Genomic DNA, 25,106 nt, shown 5'->3' with positions numbered 1-25,106 from the left:
TATTCATTGTTAGCCGTTATAAAAAAAAAAAAAAAAAAATTCCTTCAAACGGTGCATAGAGGGAATTTGGTTTAAATATACAATCCCCTGGTGTAAATATTATAGTGTTTTTATTATATGGTTTTTTTTTTTATTAATTGTAAAAAAAAATTGGTTTTTTTTTAATAAAAGATTTTTAAAATTTAATTGAATTATTAATAATTATTAAATAAATGATAGGGATTTAATTTATATAAAATATTATATTCTTAATAATATCCATAAATTAAGATTATTATATTTTTAATAACATTCATAAAAATTAAGATTATTATATTTTTAATAATATACACAAATTAATTGTTGAGATTATATTTGTAATGTTATTTTTTTTTTAATTAAAATATTGATTAAATTTTTTTTTTATAAAAACAAGTATTGAGGAATCATGATATTGGGTTATTGGGTCATGGTATTATAACAAAGTCAATTTGAAAATTAATACTTTTCATAATATAGTGAGATATATTTTTGTAGTTACTAATTTTTTTTATATATGCTTTTGTTGTATATTGACTTTTTTTATCATTGATAATATTAATTCTAGTTTTAATTAAAATTACACGTTATATAATTCTTCCATTTCTATTTTTTAATTTTTTATCAATTTGATTTTTATAATAAAATAAATATTTTTTAACTTATTAACTTTTTTATCATAGATAATACTAATTCTAGTTTTAATTAAAATTACAATTTATATAATTCTTTTATTTCTTTTTTATCAATTTAATTTTTATAATAAAATAAATATTTTCTAACTTATTATGTATCAATACTTATTAATATTTATAACCCATTTAATTTATATAACTATTATAATAATTATACTTAACACCTTCAAAATTATTTTTCCAATAATTTCAAGCTAAATTTAATAAAATAAATTAAAAATATATAAATAGAAAACAAAACCCGGATGCTACCTAGAGAAAAAATCATGTTCTGAGTAATTATGGGAGAAATAGGAGAAATGCAGCAGCCTGGTCATTGTTCCACCACGCCCGCCTTTACGTAAGGTTGCAAGGCTTAGCATAAACGTACTTATTTTTGCTTTCTCTTCTTTTGTTAGTCATGCGGAAGGCGTTGCTTGAAGGGTAGTGTTTTTTGAGCATATTCTTTTGTCCTCTTCCATGGTTTGTTAAGATTTATATTTTATCGGCAACTAATTCAAAACTGCCACATGTGACTCGCCATGGAAACGTGCTGTGAAGATGCAGAGTATGTGGGATTGTGTCTCCACAAAGCAGTACCCTGCAGTTGACGAGTCGCAGAGTATGAGATCACCACGGGCGCTTCTTCCTTGTGTGTTTGGGCCCACTGATATAGAATTCTATTGCCAGAGTCTCAAAGACCAACTGTACTCAGCAATATCGCAGGAGAGGAATTGAAAGCCAAGCGTATACCGACCTACTAAGTATCATACCATATGAACTACTAAGTTTCTTCAAGAAGGAAAAACTAATAATTTAAAATATTTTCTAATACATTAAAATTTATTTTTTTTAATTAAATATGTTTTAAAATATTAAAAATAAAGACCATTATTACTAAGTAGTTTAAATAAATGATATTATGATTTTTTTTATTATTGCAGTTTATATTTTTTGAACATTCAAACGATAATATAATTAGTATTTGTGCTAGATGTTGCAAAGTAAAAGCGGTAAGTATTTCCAATGACACTTGCATATGTGTTTGGATTTTGCATAAGTTTGTGCTAGAGCACTTTTCCAAGGCTTATGTTTAATTGTAAGATTCCTTTAAGGGACACATAATATTAAATTGGCAAAGGACCCTCCCAGTATGATAAAAGCTCATAGTGATGCAACCATATTGGCTTTCCACTACATGGTTGCATTTATTTTTTATTTTGAGCTGATGATGATCATGGCTCAAACATCACTTGTTAGGCACCTACCCACATTCTCATCATCATTCTTACTAACTTTTTAATTCTGGAATAGGCACGTACCCACATTCTCATCATCATTCTGATTGACATTTTAATTCTGGAATAGCTGTAGTAAGTAGAACGGAGTGTCAATGTGAAGATACATATGGTAAGAATGAGGATATCAATACGTTGGAGATGAAAGCATATGTTCCAGATATGCATCCATTTTTCCACTGAAATAGAAAAACAGAGGATACATGTTTGGGCAATTAGATTAGTCATTTTGCTACAAATTTGTGAATATGGAGAGCTTTGCTTATTGACTTAGATGATAAAAATACAAATCTGGTTGTGCCTCCCAGGGTAATATACTGCAATAGAGAATATTCGGATGAAGCCTTTGTTGAGGAAAATGAAAATTATATAGACATATTGAGAAGCAAGCATTTTGAGTTCCACAAATTGAATGTTTCTTAGAAATCGTCTATAGTTGGTACAATGATTGTTGTTAAAAACACCTAGATGGAATGTACAAAGTGGGACATGCACTGATATTGCTATCTATACACATGTTAAATTCCCTTTATAAAGAGAGTATGTTGCATGAAGCAACTACAATCCTTGATGATGTAGTGAAAAATAGAGAGGTGCACAAAGCATCCCAAATCATGTTGATGCAAAGCAACATTATTGAAATCTCCATCTTTGTGTATTCTGAGCCAAATTGTAACAGTTATCATGTAATATTGCTAGCTATATCCAGATGCTTTCTCTTTTATAATTTTGATTGAAGAAAGGAAATAATAAAAGAATAGCAACTCGAGTTGCTTTCTTACATGTATCCCCATCAAAATTATTCTTTGCAAGAAAATAAACATCCTCCACTTTAGCAATCTTAGTGGAGGAAGAAAATGATCTCTTTCATACCACACAGGAAAAGGTGCATATTGAGAAATGATACACCAATTGATCAACATTTAGCAAATCAGTTGACATGAATCATTTCCTATTGATACGATGACAACAAACATATTATCAAATGAAGCTTTGCAGTCCAAAGTGCTCAACTCCTTCTCTCTAGTTATCTATGCATAGTTGGTTGTGGCATAGGGTAAGCAACTGGAACAACATAAGGAGCATGTCTCGGAGGAAGCATTACATGAGTGCCAACAATGGAAACCATAGGCCCAGCAATGGGCTGACCAACAGTAGCTCCATATACACTAGGAAGCCCTGGCTGAGAAGCATGATTAGCAGATTGCCCTGCAGATCTTGAAGATTGATTTCCTTGACCAGTTATAGGTCCCTGTGGTGATGATACACCACTCCCATTCACACTAGTAATATCATGAATGCTAGACCGTCTTCTGTCCGTATTCATCGAATTCAACCGAATAAAATACTTTTGTGCATGACTAGTCACCTATTTGATAGTTCAAGAAATATGAGATGCTCCTCCAGTCACCCTCACCAAATTTTTCCAAACCAAAGCAAGAACATCTTGCATCAGAAAAGATACACACATTATCATTAAAATCAGCCAAGGTAGAATATTTGATAGCAGGCACCAACATTGCTAAATATTATATATATTGTGAAGATATTAGTGTTTTTTAGATTATATATACATATAGATAGATAAAAATAAATTTTTAAAATAAAATTATTTTTTAATATACACAAGTTTCTTTTATATATTTAAACTTTATATATTCTTGAAATATTATATTTCTATTATAATTGTTTGCAAATATATAATTTTCTATAATTTAAAAATGTATAGTATAAATAAAATATTAGCAATTTTTTTTTATATATTGAATTTTAATATATTAATGATATATTATAGGTTTATTATAATTCTTTATAAATATATAATTTTTTATAATTAAATAAAATATAAATTAAAAATCCTTTCTCATATAAACATATACTAAAAATTAATAAATAATAACAAAATTAATTTTTTTTAATAAGCATATATATATTTGAATTTATATTTTATTGAAATATTATACTTTTATTATAATGGTTTATAATACATAAATTTATATAATTTAAGTTTATATGACATAAATAAAAAATTAACATGTAGATATATAAAATAAATTATATATATGATACAAACAGAAAATAAATAACAAATATTAAAAATTAAAATATTTTTTGATATACATATGTTTTTATTTATATATTATTAAAATATTAAACTTTTATTATATTTGTTTATATATATATGCAACTAAAAAAATAAAATAACTATTTAATATATATGTATTTTTTATACATTTAATTTCTATTAAAATATTACAATAATCATTTAGTGTAAAAAACTGGGCAATATACTTGGATAGATTAACCCAAACTATATTGAATTCAATTATCATGAAAAATGTAAAGTATGATAAATAAAGATATTCTCAATATAAATAAAGCTACTCGCTCGAACATTGGTGGTGGACCAAATCCTTAAATTAGTAAAGTCCTTCCAAATTCTTAAATTGTTAAGTTATGGATACTATATCTTCTCATAAAAAAATATTTTACACTTATTGACATTATATAATTAACATATAATAATCTTTATAAAATTTATTTAATTTATTTATGGATACTATATCTCCTCCTATAAAATATTTTACACTTATTAACATTATATAATTAACATATAATATTCTTTATAAAATTTATTCTATTTATTTATGGATACTATATCTCCTCATATAAAATATTTTACACTTATTCACATTATTAACCTAATGAGTCTTTATTTTACCCTTATTGACCTTATATAATTAATATATGAAAATCTTTACAAAATATATTTTATTTACCTTATTATTAAGGCAATGAGTTTTCTAACTTAGAAACGTGAGAAATTATGTATGAGCCAACACGAGCATCAGCACCCAACAGATATACAATTATCCAAGCACTCGAGGTTTCTATCCAAGGGATTTTTCCCATCTTATGTTTTGTTGTGACCAACACGCATTCCAAAAATTTACCCAAAACAATGATATATTTTTTTTACACTTATCAAAGTTGGCAACTCATGAATTGACAATTGAATAGTGCCAGGGTTAATAACTATACATTGATTTGGTAATAAAGCTTTAAAGCATATATGCGCTCAGGTTAGTACTATGAAAGATAAGTTTATTAATTTTTCTTGGGTCAGTCAGTGATTAAATTATGCCAGCTCCCTAGGTTCCTCTGTCATCTGCACGCCATTTGGTGCCTTCGCCACTATTGATATGGTTCTCTCATCTGACGGTTTTCATGGATTGATACGGTTATGGGTACCACCGGGTGGTGTTCTGCCTTCGTCGCTCATTCGCATGGTGTGTCTCTGAGAGGTTTTCGCTCTGCAGAACCCTAGGGTTACTACGGTGGAAATTTTTTGGATGTGAACTGTATGATTATGGAGGTGTTACCAGCTGAATTCTGCTACCGTTGGTGACTATCCATTCTGCTACCGTTGGTGACTGTGCATTCTGTTGCCGTTGGTGACTGCGGTAGGAATGCAGTAGGAATATTTCTTGTGTTTTCAGGTTCATTTGCCCATAGAGCAAGTAACTCTACTTCACCGTAGTTATCGATCTTTCTTTGTTTATTTTGAAAACACAAGGTTGTAGGTGATTTACCCTTGTGCTTTTGTTCTTGTCAGTGGGTTTCTGGAATCAACAATTGATTGGGTTTTCTACAGAAATGCTCACTTGCTGGTCTTTCTTTGTTTATTTTGAAAACACAAGGTTGCAAGTGATTTACTCTTATGCTTTCGTTCTTGTTTGTAGGTTTCTGGAATCAACAATTGTCTGGGTTTTCTACAGAAATGCTCACCTACTGGTATTTCTTTATTTATTTTGAAAACACAAGGTTGCAAGTGATTTACTCTTATGCTTTCGTTCTTTTTTGCAGGTTTCTAGAATCAACAATCATCTGGGTTTTCTACAGAAATGCTAACCTGTCATTTCCTCTGGAACGCTCACTTGGGTTTCCACAGGTAACACCTTCCTCTGTTCTTAAGGAATTTTAGAGTGAGTTTTCTTCTAAAGCACTGGCCATCCTAAGGTTTCTGCTAAACCCTTTTCATTTTAGCAGCTTCAGGGGTTTCCGCGACCATTTGGCATCAACAAATGCAACTGCTACGGGAACGCTCTGCACCATTTGCACTTGGTATTAGTTCATGCAACCCAGAAAATTGTTTTGCTTCGACATTAAGCATGTTCTCAGATTAAACTTAAATATCAAAGGTTAGTCTTTTGGCTTCCTAAAAGATTGTTTTTCCTAAGAAAGCTTTTGTATTTGCAATGTCTCACCGGGCTTTTCGGTTTAACAACAATGGGTTTATCATTTTTGAATAAGCCTGACTGTTAACTGAGTACTGCCACAGCAGCAACCTGAGATTTGTTTTTCAGCTCTATTTTGTTTTTAAGTTAAAAGTCGAACTGTTACTCTAATGATAGAGTTAATACCATGGTAGTATTATGTAGTTTCTTGAAGCACATCAATTTTCATTTTCATGTTTTCTTTCTACCAAGATATATATAAATTCTATTCATTAACTATTATCGTACTCAACTCAAAACCCCTCCCTTATCTATCCCAAAGGGACTCGGCTGAACAACTAAATCTGGGTGAGAACCCTGTCTTTAACCCCAACCAACTAATACCAGCACAGACTTGTCAGTTTTTCTGTTGGGCAAGGGTTTCCAATTTTTATAATGGTTTCACGGTAACTTAATGTTGCCTTGAGGGGGCCTGACCCAGGTTCGGAGTTAATTAGCCAAACAAATCCCTGTACTATTAACCCTTTCGGCAACAGCCCATAGAGCGCGGACTGAGGTCTCACTCGAAGCAGTATGGAGGGATGCTGGAACCAAGTTTCCGCACCCTTGAGATGTCTAAGGGGTCAGTTTAGTCCAACTGTGAATAGCTTCGCGCAGGTCACTTCACACACTAACCTGACCTGCAAGACCTTTGTGATCTATTACAATTACCTTCGCGTCATCCTCACCAGGGGCCGAGGTGATTTCGTGCTGCCCTAGTAGCGATCTACACTACTTCCCCAATTTACACAGCATATCTTACTTATATTCTTACAATAGTTAGTTATCTTAGCGTAAACAGATACTTTATCTTATATTCGATTTATCAACACATTCATGTAAGTTCGCACATCATATAAACAATAGAAATGGAATTTATATCTGATACGTTCAATTCACAAAACAAGAAAAAGATACATAGAAATGATGTAAAAATTCTCTTTATTACTTCTCCAAAGGCTACAGACTTGACTCGCCCTGCGCACTCAACTGTAGGGGTCCGCGCACATAGCTGCGGACTACTAGGCCTCTGCACACTCAGATGCAGAGCATTTTCCTACTCTACAACCCAAAGACTTGACTCGACACTTAGATAAGACTCAATTCTTCCTCATTCATTCATTACTATCATTTCCCCCTTTACAACTCAGAGCCTCACTCTATTTATACAATCCCATGGTCTGGTAGATTTCTAAAGGCGACATTACATTACAAAAATGAGGGTGGACAACGCTATGACTCTTTACATCGGATTTGGTTAAAATCTAGGCTTTAAACCCCAAAACTTGCCTGGGGGGATCCCACGCCCAATAGGCCCACAGCACAAACATTGTGACTCACCCTCGAGTCACTCTGTTAGTGTGTAGATCTTTGCGTTGAGACCTCCCATCTCTGCCCAAACTAATGCAAGATCGATAGCGCACTGAGCAGCTACCTGCTGTATATCCTACACGCATTGTTTAGAGACTACTATATCTAAATTTCTTCCTTGTATCTACTCCTGCATTACTTGCATCTGTTTATAGTCCCGCGCCTCCTTTTAGCTACCTAGGGTGCTAATACTATGCTTCGGTGGGTCAGTTAGATAGCCAGGCCACCCGTGTATGGCTTCAACCGACTGCCATTCAGTCTTCCTGGGAAAGGTTCTCCATTTAACTTTACTAACTGCACCACGCCTCCATCTGTGACCTCCTTAATAACATACGGTCCCATCCAGTGCATTCTAAATTTTCCCAGGAATTTATCAAACTTACTATCATACAGTAATGCCAAATCGTTCACCTTGAAGGTGCACAACTTAATATGTCAATCATTCTAGGTATTTTTGCGTTGCTTTTGCACTTGTTGGTGAAAGCCAACAAAAAATCGTTCTTCCTTGAGTTCCTTCAACTGCACAAGCCTCTCCTTTAGGGCTCCACTGTTCGTCATACCTGTGAGCACTGCTATGCGCAGACTAGGCACGATATATTCCATCAACATTATGACTTTCACTCCATAGACCAACCGGAAAGGTGTTTTTCACGTCAGTTTCTTGCATGTCATCCTATAAGCCCATAATACTACTGGTACACGTAGGTCCCAATCACTTCACTGCGCACTACATACCTTTTTCAGTGCTTCACACACCTCGTTAAATGCTTTCGCATGGATAACATTCTGCACGATCATTCTCTCCACATTTTGTCATTCCAACATGAGGAGCCATTCACACATTGCCCACCAACACATGCTTATTGACTGTATTTCCCAACCCGCAGTTCATGAGTATCTACGCAAGTTTTTTACTATATGCTTGTACCCACCTAGAAAAATGCGTGCGCGGACCATCTCGTCCATTGTACTTATCTGCCAATCATGCTATAGGTTTCCCAAACCGTGAGCGCAACATTTTTCTACATGCATGCCAGTCTTCAAAGCTTCCTTTGTGCATACCCCACCACCTTACAGGCGTAGCGTGCAGTACCCAATTCAAGTCCTGGAAAAGTTGTCTTTCTAGCACCTCCCTTTCGATTCTCCCAACACCTCCCTTTCTTTGAGCATTAGAAATCATTGCTAAATGCCCTCAGAGATGGATACCATCTATACTGTAAAGAAATGGGTTGTTGGTGCTTGAAATCCCTCAATAGAGCCATTCTTGGATTACACAGGGAAACATACCAAACACAAGAAAAACCTGCCAAATCTTTGTTTATCAGACTTCAGAAGTCCTTAATCCCGCCTTATATTTCTATCGGGTCCGCCTGGGAGTTGCTATCACAGGTCACAAATGGCCTGTCCCTTTGTATTTTAGAAATACATTAAAATACTGAAATCCCACAAATATGGCCTTGGGTGGCTTTGAAATGACATTTAATAGCCCTAAGGATCCCTTTCGGGTCTGGTTTATCACATCTGTGCTTTATCCTTTATATTTCCTTTGATAAACGAAATACGCAAATACAAAGGGAATTGGCATTTTCCAGACTTCAAAATATCTCAAATATCGTTTATCATCCCATCGGGTCCGTAGATATATATATATATATATATATATATATATATATATATATATATCACAAGTCGCGTATCGAGGGGACCCGAGATAAGCCATATGGCATGACTGATGCCAACGTTGATTGCGATCCGTCGATATTAGCGATTGGCACATCGTGCATTGCAGGGCCCTGTCTTTGCCTCGTGGCATCGCCAATTTTGATACGCTGATATCGGCGATCGACATATCGCTCGGTCGATCCCATCGCATGTTATGCCTCCAATTGCCTCCGATAGCCACCCCCGATTGCGACTGCCGATCGGATTTGGATCGTTGATCGGCCAGATCCAACGGCTCCTGTTTATTATTGACTTAAGCCTTTGATAGGCTTTATTTCTTCAGATTTTAGCCTCTTTCCCAAGGAACAAAGGGGAACTTCTTTTTATAATAACTTCTTCATCTGAAGTCCGTTTTCGCCCATTCAAGTTGCGTTGGATTCAGAATGAGGAGATCTCTACAATGAGACTATTTTCGAGAGTAGCCTATGATTTTCATTATCCTCTTATTTACAATGGATTTGTGCCATTTGGCACCTTTTACCTCTTACATGAAGTCTTTTAGACTTAGATGTTTATCCAGGATCTATTTTTGGATCACGCCTTTCCACTAAGAGAACTTTTGGTCTCCAAAAGACTAATTTACTAATCTGAACAGTAAATGAGAGTTACTCACCCTCTTGTTTCAACCTTCCTACACCTGCTTCTGCATAGTGCCTCTGAACCAAAGTTTCTGACCACTTCCTTTCTTGGATGGGCTGGTCTTCCTAGGAAGAACTATCTTCCTCCTTGCCTTCCTACAGAACTTCTGCTGAAATGGTCATGGAAGGTGGTTTGAACTTCTTTGCCTTAATCATTGATCCAAGGTGGCTCAAAAAAATGTGAAGTGCACCTGCTCCACAAACTTTAATTTCTACCTGTTTCAAAGGCTGCCAACAACAACTGTTAAGAACAACATGTATACAAACAACGACTGGATGGACTAAACTCCTACTTCAACAAAAGAAACAGATTTCACATCTTGTGAACACCTCCATGTCTTGTATCTGCATACAGAGGATGGACTAGATAACAAGCCCACAAAACATGCCTTTAAACAAATGACCCTTCAAGTCAAGCATGTAGAAAAAGACCATTAGGACTCGTTTTCAAAAGATGAAACACTTCATCATTATCTCCATTTGGAGACCAAATTAACTTCTCCCAAGTTAACGTGGCATCACATGCATGTCAAAGAAATCAACCTTGCTAATTACACATACATGTTCAAAAATAAGGAAATCATCAACATCCCTGTGTTCATGCATCTCATGTTCATGCATGCATTTCATCCTTCAACTTTCACTTAAGTACACTGTACTTTCGAAGCTGAAATGAAATATAATGTAGATGCATCATTAGACATGCAATATTAATCAGATAAGAACTCTACCTGTTTCTTACCATTCTCTTTCAAAGGTACTACCTTTGTCTGCACATCAGAATCTTCATGTGAATCATCCTGAGACACATCATTCATGGAATCTTCCTTTCCATTTCTGTCATCTTCTCTTTCCACTTTCTTTAGCTTTTGTGGAATCATTGCTGGTTTCAAAGTCCAACATTTTGCAGCAAGATGTCCTTGCTTATGGCAGTAAGTGCACTGCATGTGCATCCCGTTGATAGCATGATTTGCCTTGTCCAAGGGACCTTTGGTTTCTTGTTTCTTTTCCTTCAAAAGTTTCTTGTATGTGGCCATTCTCTTCCAACATCTAGAAACATTATGGTTATCCAAACCACAAAAGGAACATGCAACTCTTTCCCCATGCTTATGTGGAAATTTATCATGCTTTGCACAATCAAAAGGAAAAATTTTAGAACCAGATTTATACCTTTCTCTTTCACCTTTATTGCCTTCATGCAGAGGTGAAGCAAATGAAGAAGTGGCTCCCTTTGGAACACCATCAATCTCTTCAAGGCTGTTGGAGTCTCCCCAACTCTCTAGTTCAATTTTGTGCTTCTAAATACCGACATCCTGCAAAAGATGTTTCAAGCTATTGCATTCTTCCTGAATACAATCTTCACACTCTGTAATGTAACCCCTTCTTGGAGCTCTTTCAATGGCATTTATCACAGCTTTGGAACTTTCTCCATGAGCTTGTACATAGCCAAGACCCAAATACTTAGGCCTTTCCTCAACCATTATTGGTTAAACAATACCTTGTGCATGCTTACCCAAGCCTTTTCCTTCATAGCCCATCTTGGACATTAGCTTGGAACCTATGCTTTTAGTATGTTTTTCAAAAGAACCAATATAAGCATTCTTAGAAGAATTTGAAGACAAACTGGAATGGCTTACCTCTTCTTCAAGCTGATACTTGACTAAGGCTTCTTGGGTAACAAAGAGTTGTGACTCCAAGTCATGCATCATTTTCAGATTCATATTTGCAATATGAAGTTGCCTCTCCATCTTCTGCAATTTGTTAGAAAGCAACTACTTTTCTTCCTCCATGGAATTCAACTGCTCTCTAAGCATGATGCTCTTCCTTCCATCCTCATACATTTCTCTCACCATATCCATCATGATGAACAAGTCTTTCTTCATGTCTTCATCAAAAACTTTTGTGAAGAAAGGAGAATTTGAGGACCCACTTGTAGAAGTTGTCATTATGCCAATGAACAAAAAGAACTTCAACAAGATAAACAAAAAGATTATTTAAGCAACCTCTTGCAACAAACCTCTTGTGCTTTGGATTTCCTTGAGGTCCTTTAGGATAGAAGAATGTCTTCAGCCCTTCTTCCTATTTGTCCTTCCTGGATTGAGCTATCAGTAGCCTTCCCTTCACCTCTGCAAACTCAGAAAATAGTCAGTCTACAAAACAAGCATACAATCAGCCTCTTGTTGTTCAAACACCTTTCAGACAAGCAGTCTTTGCTTTGTCAATCAAGCATTATGATATAACTTTCCTTGAAGGTGGGGTTAATCAATCTTAAGCTCTGATACCACCTTGATATGAACAATGGGGCACTTAGGCTTCTTGTCTAATTTACAAGAACCTCTCCCACTTCCAAAACTTGAAATATTCCCAAGTCTTATTGATTAACCAATGCGGAATTAAAATATGCTTGACAATATAGTGTATGCTAATAATTGTTTTTAACTGATTATACGCTTTAAAGTCTGTTGTTTGTGTTGATATGTGAATGGGCTTAAACTAATATATAAATGCATATAATAGTGAATAATGAAGCAGTAAAAACAAACACATAAGACAACAAATTAATTAGGAGTTAACCCACAACTCTTGGGCTATATCTCTGTGAGCTCTAGTCAACCAAACTAGGCTCTCTAGGATTATGGTATGTCTTTTTTACAAGCTCTTGGCTTAACTCTTGTTGTTTTACACAGAAACAATGGGTTCAGACACCATTTTATCCCTTGGCTCTTGAAGCTCTGGCTCTTGGCTCTGGCTCTTGGCTCTTGGTTCTGGCTCTTTGGCTCTGACTCTGGCTCTTCGACTCTGGCTCTAGCTCTGGCTCTTCATCTCTGGCTTCTTTCTACCCTCTATCAGTTCACAGCCTTCTTGGCTTTTCACTTGGCTTCCAAGTGACTCCCTTGGCTGCCTTTTTTCTTTTGCGCTACCTCTTTTTCCTTAGCTTCCTACTTCGGCTTTACTTTCAGCAACCAACAATCAACTACAATAACCCACAAAAACTCTTTGTTTCTGTTGTTTTGTGGCTTTTTAAGCCAAATCGGCGCTGTTGGTTCATTTTCGCTTCTTGGCTTTCTGTCTTCTAGTCACGGTCTACTCAAATCCCTTCTCTGAACATTAGCAATCATTGCTAAATGCCCTCAGAGATGGATACCACCTATATTGTAACGAAATGGGTTGTCGGCGCTTGAAATCCCTTAATATAGCCATTCTTAGCTTACATAAGAAAACATACCAAACACGGGAAAAACCTACCAAATCTTTGTTTATCGGACTTCAGAAGTCCTTAATCCCACCTTATATTTCTATCGGGTCCGCCTGGGAGTCATTATCGCATGTCACAAATGGCTTGTCCCTTTGTATTTTAGAAATACATTAAAATACTAAAATCCCGTAAATATGGCCTTGGGTGGATTTGAAATGACATTTAATAGCCTTAAGGATCCCTTTCGGGTCCGATTTATCGCATCGATGCTTTCTCCTTTGTATTTCGTTTGATAAATGAAATACGCAAATACAAAGGGAATTGACGTTTTCTGGACTTCAAAATATCTCAAATATTGTTTATCGTCCTGTCGGGTCCGTATATATATATATATATATATATATATATATATATATATATATATACATATATATATATATATATATATATCACAAGTTGCATATCAAGGGGACTCAAGGTAAGCCATATGGCATGACCAATGCCAACGCCGATTGCGATCTGCCGATATCGGCAATCGGCATATTGCTTGACCGATCCCATCGCATGTCATGCCTCCGATAGCCACCGCTGATTGCGATTGCCGATCGGATCTAGACCATTGATTGGCCAAATCTGACGGCTCTTGTTTATTGTTGACTTAAGCCTCCGATAGGCCTTATTTCTTCAGAGTTTTGCTTCTTTCCCAAGGAACAAAGGGGAACTTCTTTTTATGATAACTTCTTCATTTGAAGTCTATTTTCACCCATTCAAGTTGCGTTGGATTCAGAATGAGGAGGTCTCTGTAATGAGACTATTTCTGAGGGCAACCTATGATTTTCATTTTCCTCTGATTTACAAAGGATTTGTGCCATTTGGCACCTTTTACCTCTTATATGAAGTCTTTTACACTTATATGTTTATCCAGGATCCATTTTTGGATAAACTATGAACAATTAAATAAGTTAACCACTAAAAACAAGTACCCATTACCTAGGATCATTGATTTACTCAATCAGGTTAAGTGTGTTATATTGTTTTCAAAGATTGACTTATGATCAAGGGTGAATGCATGAAGATGGATTACACTTTTGGGCCAAATGTCGTGATGAAATTTTAAAATTTTACTCTTTTATCGAATTAAATCCCTCAAAATTCATATACGAATTGTGAATTTTGATTCAAAATAAAAAGACAATTTGTGGAGAATTATGTTGTTGTCATAATGATATTTTTTGCAAAAAAATAGTGTTGTATAATCTATCAGTTTTCCATTCAATGAAATTCTTGTCATGGCAAATTTATGCACATCTTAATAGGCATTTGTGTGTTCATGTAGCATAACTTAATCTAAAATGTGTAATTTAAAAAAAATATATATATGAAAATTATATATAGAGAGAGAAATAAGTTATGGATATTAAAATTTATTTGTTTTATGCAAAATTATATTTTTATTATTTTTTGAAGTTTGCAATGTAATATTTCAATTGCAATTTGCAGACACATGCATTCACGTAATAATTTTTTTTACTATTTAAGTAAATTGAAAAACCAAGAGTACCCTTTTGAAGAGGATTTATAAAAAAAATATATTTATATTTTTTTTCATTTTTTTTCTTTTATATATTTTATGTTATTGATTTTTTAGTTAGCCCCTTTGAAACTATCCAAAAAAAATTCAAGCATTATGTTTGAAAGAAATTAGAAGAAAAATATGATATGAATTTGAAAATATCAAACACATATGCCATTGGATAGAGGATTCCTTCATGAATCCGACATGATCAACTTCGCCCCTTAAGGACAAATTTTGCCTGAATTCTGCTAGGGTATAAAATGGTGTTGCATAGAAATATGCATAAGAGGAGCTAAAACTAGGTTTCTTAGGCACTAAGTAGCTCAATCGAGAACTTAAAATCTTGATCGAGTGCTTAAGGTAAAATTTGAAATAGATGGATTGAAGGTTTAACAAACCCTCGATCAAGCTCTTGACATGGTTAAACAAGGGCTCGACTGAGCCCTTTGAACCATAAACTGCTCATTGTAATTTCGGTGGAAAGTTTAAAAAAATATCTCGGTCGAGATCTTATGTAACTCTGGGTTATGTAGGAGTTAAATCAAGGGTTTATTTTTAAGTCCTCAAATAGCTCAATTAAGGGCTAAAATATAGCTTGATCGCGCTGTTTTTTTCTCCCTCCCAACTTGTGCTCCCCAAAAGGTGTAACACTTCTTCATGCATTCACCCTCATGATACCATCAAATACATATAAGAGATGAAGACATATGCAAAAATATATTTAGGACTCGTTATTGGCATGACAAGTTTGTATTCCTACCTTTTAGGCTTGCTAATGCCCTACCACATTTATGTGCTTTACGAATACATATTTCACCCATATCTTGACAAATTCATATTAATTTTTATTGATGACATCCTAATTTATTCAAATAATATGGAAGAACATAAGAGGTATTTGCAAATAGTATTTCAAACTCTACAAGAACACCAACTATACAACAAATATAGAAAATGTGAATTCTATAAAGATCAGATACAATACTTGAGACACGTGATCACTCAAGAGGGAATAGCTATAGATCCCGAAAATGTTAATGTTATTATGGAATGACCCATTCCTAAAAATGTTGCATACATACGATATTTTATGGGATTAGTAAGCTATTATCACTACTTTATAGAATGGTTTTGAAGAGTGTCTTATGCCATAACATCTTTATAGAAGAAGGCAACAAATTTTAACCAGACATAAGGATCTTAAAATAGTTTTGACTAGCTAAAGCATTTGCTGACTACTGACCTTGTTTTAAGGATTTCTAACCCAGAAAATTTCTTGTCTGCACAGATGTGTGTCAAGAAAGGGTGGCAGGTGTGTTGATGCAAGAAGGCTAGGTAGTGGCCTATGAATCCTGAAATTTAAAGGAGTATGAATAGCGACATTTCACTGACTTAGAATTAACAACAATAGTTCATGCTTTAAATGTATGGTGACACTATCTGTTAGGAAATAAGTTCATTTTAATTATTGATCACAATAGTTTAACTAATTTCCTTAAACAACCCACCCTTAATGTTTGACGAGAATGGTCAAACCAAATAAGAGCACTTTAAGGTGTGGAAGTTGTGCAAAACTAGCTCCCAATTATGTGGCCCTTTCCAAATACTTACTCAAATTGGGGATGTATCCTATCATTTGTCTCCGCCTAGCCATATACGTATACATAATGTATTCCATATTTCCTTGTTAAAGAAGTATATATATGATCCTAAGCACATTATTAATTGGCAGGATGCACAGGTAAACAATGAAGTTGTAATGGTAATATATGTGTGTGTGTCCTTCTTAACTAATGACTGATGGGAAACTAACAACAAGTTATGATGATTGTGGATGTAGGTTGAGCTAGACGGAGACTTCCTGGTCGAACCTTTACATATTCTCAATTGGAAAGATATTTTGCTATGAAAGTGAGCTATCACCCAGTGAAAGTGTAGTGGAGGCACTTTAGTCTCGAAAAGCTTGCTTGGGAGGATGAGAATTTTATGCAAGAGGCATGTCATAGTCTACTCTATGGGAAAAGAATAAATACCAAGGATGGTGTTGCACTCAAGGGGGGAAATGTAACACCCTCATTGAAGTGTAAAAAAATTAAATTACTTTTGTTATTATGATGTGTAATTTTGGTTATACCTTATCATTTTTGAAATTTTGTTTATGTCGGGCCAAATAAAAATTGAAAATAAAAAATAAAAATTAAATAACCATACAAAATATTTAAATAATGTTGTTTCATAAAAAAAAATTGTGCTTGAAAAAATTGGATCCCTCTGCCCATGTTAAATCCGTATTTAAAATAAATCTACCTTAATATCTATAACATAAATATACTATGTATATTTATAATAAATTGTGAATTTCTTTTTGTGTGTATATATATATATGATACTCATATAAATTCATAAAGTGATAGATAATATTGAAGTGTTATATTTATTTTTATTGTGTGATTTTCATATATTGGTATGTCAGAATGGACATGAACCACGTCAAATGTGTGTGTATTATGGGCTGAAAGCGTTAACCTTGAACGGCGAAGCCTGGTTGAAATTTTATCGCGTCACCTTGTCAATGTGAAACACTTTGTGTGGGACGTTTATATTTTTGCACTTGGAGTTCATTAGCTTCCAGTAGTACCAACCCAACCCAATTGAGTGAAATTTTATCGCGTCACCTTGTCAATGTGAAACACTTTGTGTGGGACGTTTGATTTTTGCACTTGGAGTTCATTAGCTTCCAGTAGTACCAACCCAACCCAATTGAGTGAGAGATCCAATCGTCTAACACACACAGAAAAAGTTGAATCCAGAAATCCAAACAACAAAAACAGAAAGAAGAAAGAAATTACCGCATCTCCTTCTCAGTTGGCACCGCCTCACATCTCCTTGTCAGTTGCGAGTGAGCGGTGATTTTTTGGGACCACGGAACTGGTTTCTTTTGGGTTGCTCCAAGCCCAGTACATTGAAACTCACCATAGCTTACAGTCCGGCACACAGAGAGACCGGATGAAAAGAAATAACATCAGATCTAGATATGTTATTGTGCTTATGAGCACATGGGTATGACGGGATGGTGGATCGTATCTAGATGCTTTAGCATAGAGAAGGTAGCGATATGGGAACAAAAACAACTGTGATCAAAGTCACCTGTTCAATTGAGGCTTCCTTATTGAAAAGTCGCATCGCTCCAAGTTAACCTTGCATGGTGGAAAGAAACAAACTTAGCCGATCAGAACTAAGCTATGGGTCAAGAAATGTGGACGTATGATTCATTTGTGGCCCAGAAATGTGGACCGATGATTCATATTCTTTTCTGAAAAGCAGTGAATCCAATTTATATATATATTCACAAAATTGTAAACACATTTTTTTATGTTTATAATTATTTTTCATTTTTGGAGTTTTGGTATTTGGAATCGATTTGCATTAACTGTCACATGTGTTCAAATCTCTGGAGGCGTCACCCATACGCGGTAGTGTAGGAGGATAAAAGCAATATGAAAGCAAGTCCCATCACTAACTGAGGCCTATGGAGTTTTGGTGTTTGAATCAATTTGCAGTAGTCTCTCACCAATGTTCAAATCTCTGGAGCCATCATCCATACCCCGTAGTGTAGGAGGATACAAGCAATATGAAAGCAAGTCCCATCACTAACTCAAGCCTCTCGAGTTTTGGTGTTTGGAGTCGATTTGTAGTAGTCTCACCCTTGTTCAAATCTCTTGAGGCATCACCCATATGCCGTAGTGTAGGAGGATACAAGCAATATGAAAGCAAGTCCCATCACTAACTCCTGTCTCCGGAATATTGGTGTTTGGAATCGATTTGCAGGCCCATAGAGTAGGAGGATACAAACAATATGAAAGCAAGTCCCATCACTAACTCTGGCCTGTGGAGTTTTGGTGTTTGGAATCAATTTAAAGTAGTCTCAGGCGTGTTCAAATCTCCGGTGGTGTCACCCATACGCGGGTAGTGTAGGAGGATACAAGCAATATGAAAGAAAGTCCCATCACTAATTCCGGTCTCTGGAGTATTGGTGTTTGGAATCAATTTGCAGGCCCGTAGTGTAGGAGGATACAAGCAATATGAAAGTAGGTCCCATCACTAACTCCGACCTCTGGAGTTTTGGTGTTTGGAATTGATTTGCAGTAGTCTCACCCGTGTGTGTTTGGAATCGATTTGCAGTAGTCTCACCTGTGTTCAACTCTCTGGAGGGGTCACGTAGGAGGATACAAGCAATATGAAAGCAAGTCTCATCACTAACCCCTGTCTCTAGATTTTTGGTGTTTGGAAGTCTCACCACTATTCAAATCTCTCCAGGTGCCACCTAGGAGGATACAAGCAATATGAAAGCAAGTCTCATCACTAACTCCCGCCTCTAGAGTTTTGGTGTTGGAATCGATAGTTCTGGTGTTTGGAATCGATTTGCAGTAGTCTCACCCATGTTCAAATTTGCAGTGGTCTCACCCGTGTGCAAATCTCTTGAAGTGTCACCCATAAGACCGTGGTGTAGGAGGATACAAACAATATGAAAGCAAGTCCCATCACTAACTCCTGCCTCTAGAGTTTTGGTATTTGGAATCGATTTGCAGTAGTCTCAGCAGTGTTCTCACCAGTATTCTAAGAAACAGAAACACTACTCACCAGTGTTCTCACCAGTATTCTCAGCAACAGAGACACTTTAACATAAACATGATGAAAATCAGTATTCACAGAGACACTATAACATAAACATGATGAAAATGTAAATGAATTTAATGTTTTTCTAAAAATAAAAGAATTATAAGAAAATTGTAGTACCTGAGCAAATATCCTTGCTCGCACGATCTCTTATGTGGAGATGGAGAGGAAACGAGACGCAGAACAGAAGATAATTTAAAAAAATTTCGTTAATCAATCCCGCAGGCTTCAGTTAATCCAATCATAGATACTTTCGTTAATTGATGAAGAGTTGAAATATATTTCTTTTGCATGCCTTCACTCTCCCTTGCGCCACAGCCATGGATGCAAGACCCAGCCGAAGCATATTCTGGTTATATTCCCGCAAGGTAAATCCGATACGTTGATTTAAATTAAAATAAAATCAATTGCGCCCCATCCACCTGGGGTCGAAATAGGAAACGCCTACGGTGAACAAGTTTTAAGTTTGAGTATGCAAAGAAAAGGTTTAAAATATGGAAAGTCGTGAGATGGGAAGATGTTTTAGAGGTAGTGCCAGTTTCTGTTAGAAATCCGAGAACGGTTTTGTATCTATAAATGAATAAATATTGATTGTGGAAGTTTATCACTCCAACAACTCCATCAACGTTAAGTAGAATTTGTATAAGAGTTGAAATGTGCTTTAATGGCGATTGTAACATATCCCATAGTATGGTAATGGAACGTTTAGGCAGTAATTTTTTGACATTTTGGTGTTGACCCAACCGGTCTTTTCACAGAGTTGGGGAAACTACCACAGAAGTTATGTCCGTTATTCGAAATTTTTGAGAGATTTTGTTAGCGATATGATTCAGATGTATAATCGGCGCAAGCAAACAAATTAAATGTTGAAAAACCATAAGATTTTTAAAAGTCAATGCCTGGATCTAAATCCAATAAACAGAATCTACCTACCATTGTCAGGGAACCTGGAAAGAATGGCTAGACAGAATCTTTCGGAACCTCCCAGTACTAGCATTTTAGTGTTGAAGCTACAGAACGAGCCCACAGTTTGAGGTGTTCTTTCATATCCATTCCTGTGGTATTCGGGTTTGGCAGTTCCCAATTCTCCAGTGGCCATTTTTGAAACTCCAAATTCTTGTTGCTATTGTCATGATCGATTAATAATCTCTTTAATCCAGGGAGAAGGTGCAATAGCCGCGGGCTCAACTTGTCGTGGCTGAAGTCAAAGCCAAGCTCCAGAAACCCTTTTATCTCTTCCATTTCGAGATCCCTTCTGAACTGGGGATTTCTCTTCTTTAGCTTCTTCTGCGATAGATCCATCGCCCGCAAAACGGTGTCGGACTTTGGCAGAGGCTTCCGTTGCCGAGGGAATAAATTGATGGGTGGAGGCACATGGAGGCACATAGGATGAGCGGAGGGCTTGTCTTCCCTTCTCTCATCAAGCATAACACGGGGATTTCCTTTGATATAGGTCATGGCCAATATGTCGAAGGTAAAACACAGAGGAACCTTCTTGTCACGAGAGAGTCATAGAGGAATAAGTATTTGTAGATGCTACAGCGCTAGGAAAGAGTAAAATACGATGTAAGAACGTAAAAAACACGAAATTCACGTTCTCGTTCGTCTGGCTGTTTCGCAAGTTTCACATGACTCAGAATTCGTGTATTGACGTGTAGTTTACGCGGCCTTAATATATGTGTCTTTCATTTGTTTACGGGGCCTTTGGAGGGCCGCAGCCTCCGGCATCATCGGGTCATAAGGAAACGGGGAATGCTATTTTCATTGTATTGGCTGGTCACCGTTATCAAAATATTCCGCTAGTGTAAATGTTATAGTTTTTAATTAGTGTAAATGTTATAGTTTTTAATTATATATTTTGAGTTTTTTGTTTTTCTATGTAAACTCGATAATGAAAATGTATTTTATATATATATATATATATATTTAGAATTTGAAAAAGAAATTAAGTTTATTTTTAATAAAAGTTTTTAGAGATTTAAAATATGTTAATTATTAACAATTATTAAATGAATAATAGGGACTTTTTCCTATATAATATTTTAGAAAATATACCCAAATTAAATGTTGAAATTTATTTGAAGTAGTTATGATATTTTTTTAAAGTAAATTTATTAATTAAAAAAAATCATAAAAATTAGTATCCAGAAATCATGATATTGAATTACAATATTATAACCCTGCCTATTTATGAATTGATAATTTACATCTTTGCATCATATAGTGGCATACATTTTTATAGTTAAGAAGGTTTTTTTTGTATATATGTTTTTTATATATTGATTTTTTTATTATTAATAATAGTTTTAAAGAAGGGTCCCATTCTTTTAATTTTTAAGACTCTTTTTTTTAATCTAATTTGATTTGTATAATAAAATAAATAGTTTGGTTCTTACTATGAATAGATGCTTATTAATATTTATAATTAATTTAATTTATATAACAATCTTAATAATCAGCATAGATCCATCATAAATACGGATTTAATATGAGCTAAGAGGGATTTAATTTCTTCATCGTAATTTTTTCTCTGAACGATATTACCTAAATATATTGTATAGTTTATTAATTTTTTAATTTTCAAAATTTTTATTCAGGCCTACATCAGTGAAATTTCAATTTTGATGATGGACTTACAAAGTTACACAACATACTAGGCTGTAAAATGAGCATCTAGGCTCAATAAACTTCTCTGCTTAATATACTTTAACAATTTCAACTTTATTTTTCAAATAATTTCAAACTAAAATTTAATAAAATAAATTAAAAATATATAAATAGAAAACAAAACCCAAATGCTACATTGACAAAAAATTCATGTTTCCGCACGTGCATTCGCCACCTTTTGAGTAGTTACTGGAGAAATGCAGCGGCCTGCATGCCCGCCTTTACGTAAGATTGCAAGGCGTAGCATAAACGTATTTAGGTTTTTGCTTTTTCTGTTTTTTTTTTCTATTGTTGTTTTATTAGTTATTCGGAAGGCGTTGCTTGAAGGGTATTGGTTTTTTGAGCATATTCTTTTGTCCTTATCTCCTTATCCATTGTTTGCTAACATTTACAATTTATCGGCAACTAATTCAAAACTGCCACATGTGAAGATGCAGAGTGCGTGGGATTGTGTGTCCACAAAGCAGAACCCTGGAGTTGACGAGTCGCAGTGTATGAGATCAACACGGGCAGTTCTTCCTTGTGTGTGTTGGGCGTACTATTGATTTACAATTCTATTTCCACGGTCTCAAAGCCCAACTGTACTCAGCAATATCGCAGGAGAGGAATTGAAAGCGGCTTTTACGGCCAAGCATCAGCCGACGAAAGTTACTACAAGAAAAATGAATCCTAACAGTGGTTGAATCTCGGAGACGGGTATCGGACGGTTCAGTGTATATATTGCTTGTGGTGTGGCGGGAAGAATCTTTAGTGTCAAGGTCCTCAACAAATTAAAAAAAACAATTATTGTAACTGTTTTTAATAATAAATTAATATAATTGGTTTAAGGATAACTCAAAAAAACAATTATTGTAGTTGTTTTTAGTAATAAATTAATATAATTGGTTTAAGGATAACTCAATAAGTGATTGAAGTAATTTAGAGTATTCTTGATAGAGATATCTAAAGTTTAAATCCCGGCTGTGATATATTGTTTATGGAGTGGAAGACAAAAGATAAACTCGGAAGTTTACTGGTAACCGTAACTATGTATCTAGGAACTACTAAGTTTCCTCTAGAAGGAAAAACTAATTAATATCATTTATTTTAAACTTCAAAAGTTTATTGCAATCAATATATAATTTAAAATATTTTATATTAAAATTTATTTTTATTAATTAAATATTTCTTAAAATATTAAAAATAAAGTCCATTATTACTAATTACTTTAAATTAATGATATTATGACCTTCAATAGTTTATTGTAATCCATATATAATTTAAAATATTTTATATTAAAATTTATTTTTGTAATCAATATATAATTTAAAATATTTTATATTAAAATTTATTTTTATTAATTAAATATTTTTTTAAATATTAAAAATAAAGATCATTATTACTAATTACTTTAAATAAATGATATTATGACCCTTTTTTTTTTTGTTTTTGTAGGGAACATTTTTTTGAACATACGATAATATGAATTTTTGAAAATAATAAATATATCATATTATATATTTAAAACTATATGTTTATATTAAATAAATAATCTTTACTCGTTATATATAGTTTAACTTATAAATTAAATGATTTCTTTGAAGATGGTTAATTTTTATCAAAATTTAAAGATATTTTTAAAATTTTGAGTTGAAATTGTTTAATCTGCAAAATTATAGTGCTTTGGGTTTTTTAGGGGTTGAATCTATTTATGCATTAAAAAATGTATTTTAAACAACAATAAATCTTGAAATTGTATTATAAGATTTTGGTGAATTCCAGCGTAAAAAACCTATTTCATCTATAAATTAAACTCTGTGTATATATATAAATTCATAACATCTAAATTTAGTGTATCATCTTCAAAAAAAATTGATTAAATATGTTTTGGTATTCTTCTTAAATAAATTAGCATATGTTAGATTTTCGTTTTTTTTAACTACAACATTTTATATTCTTCACAGAATTGATTAAATATGTTTTGATGATCTTCTTCAATAAATTAGCAAATATTTGATTTTGTTTTTTTTAACTGCACATTTTATATTCATCTGCAAAAAGAAATTATTTAGATATCATGTTCGGCATCAGATCTTCCAAATTTAAACAATAGAATAGTACAACCTTGATAGAAGCAAACAAATAGACAGCAATAAATTGCTTCTAGAGATGGCAAGATACAATAACTCATTTTCGAATAATCTAATATAGATGTAAAAGGAAAATAAGATCGCTATGACAAGGTCGCTCATATCCAAGAAACATAGTTATCTATAGTACACGATAAATTTTGATTTCTCCACGTAAAATACTTAACAAATCGACACACAAAAAGAAAACAAAAACGCACATCCAAGTTTCCTTGTTTGAAAAAACTTCAAGGCCATGAGTTATATCACACAAAAAGTATACCACACAGAGAAGAAAAAGCAAATTAATGCTAACCATTAATGAATTAACCAGTCCATATACGCCATGTGCAAACAGAACATCACTCAGCTAAAAGATAACCGTAACAATATCTACCCAGAGCGAAATTTAAAACCATCATAGGATACATATGACTATGGAAACCACAAGTATTGAGTGAAATGTTGTAGCAGCATAAATGAACTACACAATTTTGGGCTAAATGAAACACCAACATTACAACATCAATTAGGAGTCACGTAGCATATATGATAGTGTAATCCTTGCTTGCACCAGAGATACAGAAGACCCAGAGAAGTCAAAATACCACTTCAAACCCAACAAGCCCATTTTTAGAAATTGAAAAAAGAGACTAGACAAATTTCTCCAAAATAGTACAACTTTTATACGAACATCATAATCTAGTGCACTCAGCGTAAGAGTCAAAATTATATGTTTGAGACCACCCTGAAGAGACCATATCTAAAACATGTTTTCCAAAATAATTACAAAAAACTATGACCAACCATCGGTAATTCTGATTAAAGGAGGCAATTGGCGAACTCGTGGGATCATCAACATCTCACACGAAAAAGGAAATTAT

Source organism: Pinus tabuliformis, chromosome 2_2 (genome assembly GCF_031772625.1).
Source record: "Pinus tabuliformis cultivar Carrire ecotype Pingquan chromosome 2_2, CPIR1, whole genome shotgun sequence".
In the NCBI taxonomy this organism is placed as follows: Eukaryota; Viridiplantae; Streptophyta; class Pinopsida; order Pinales; family Pinaceae; genus Pinus; species Pinus tabuliformis.
This window is presented reverse-complemented; position numbering follows the sequence as displayed.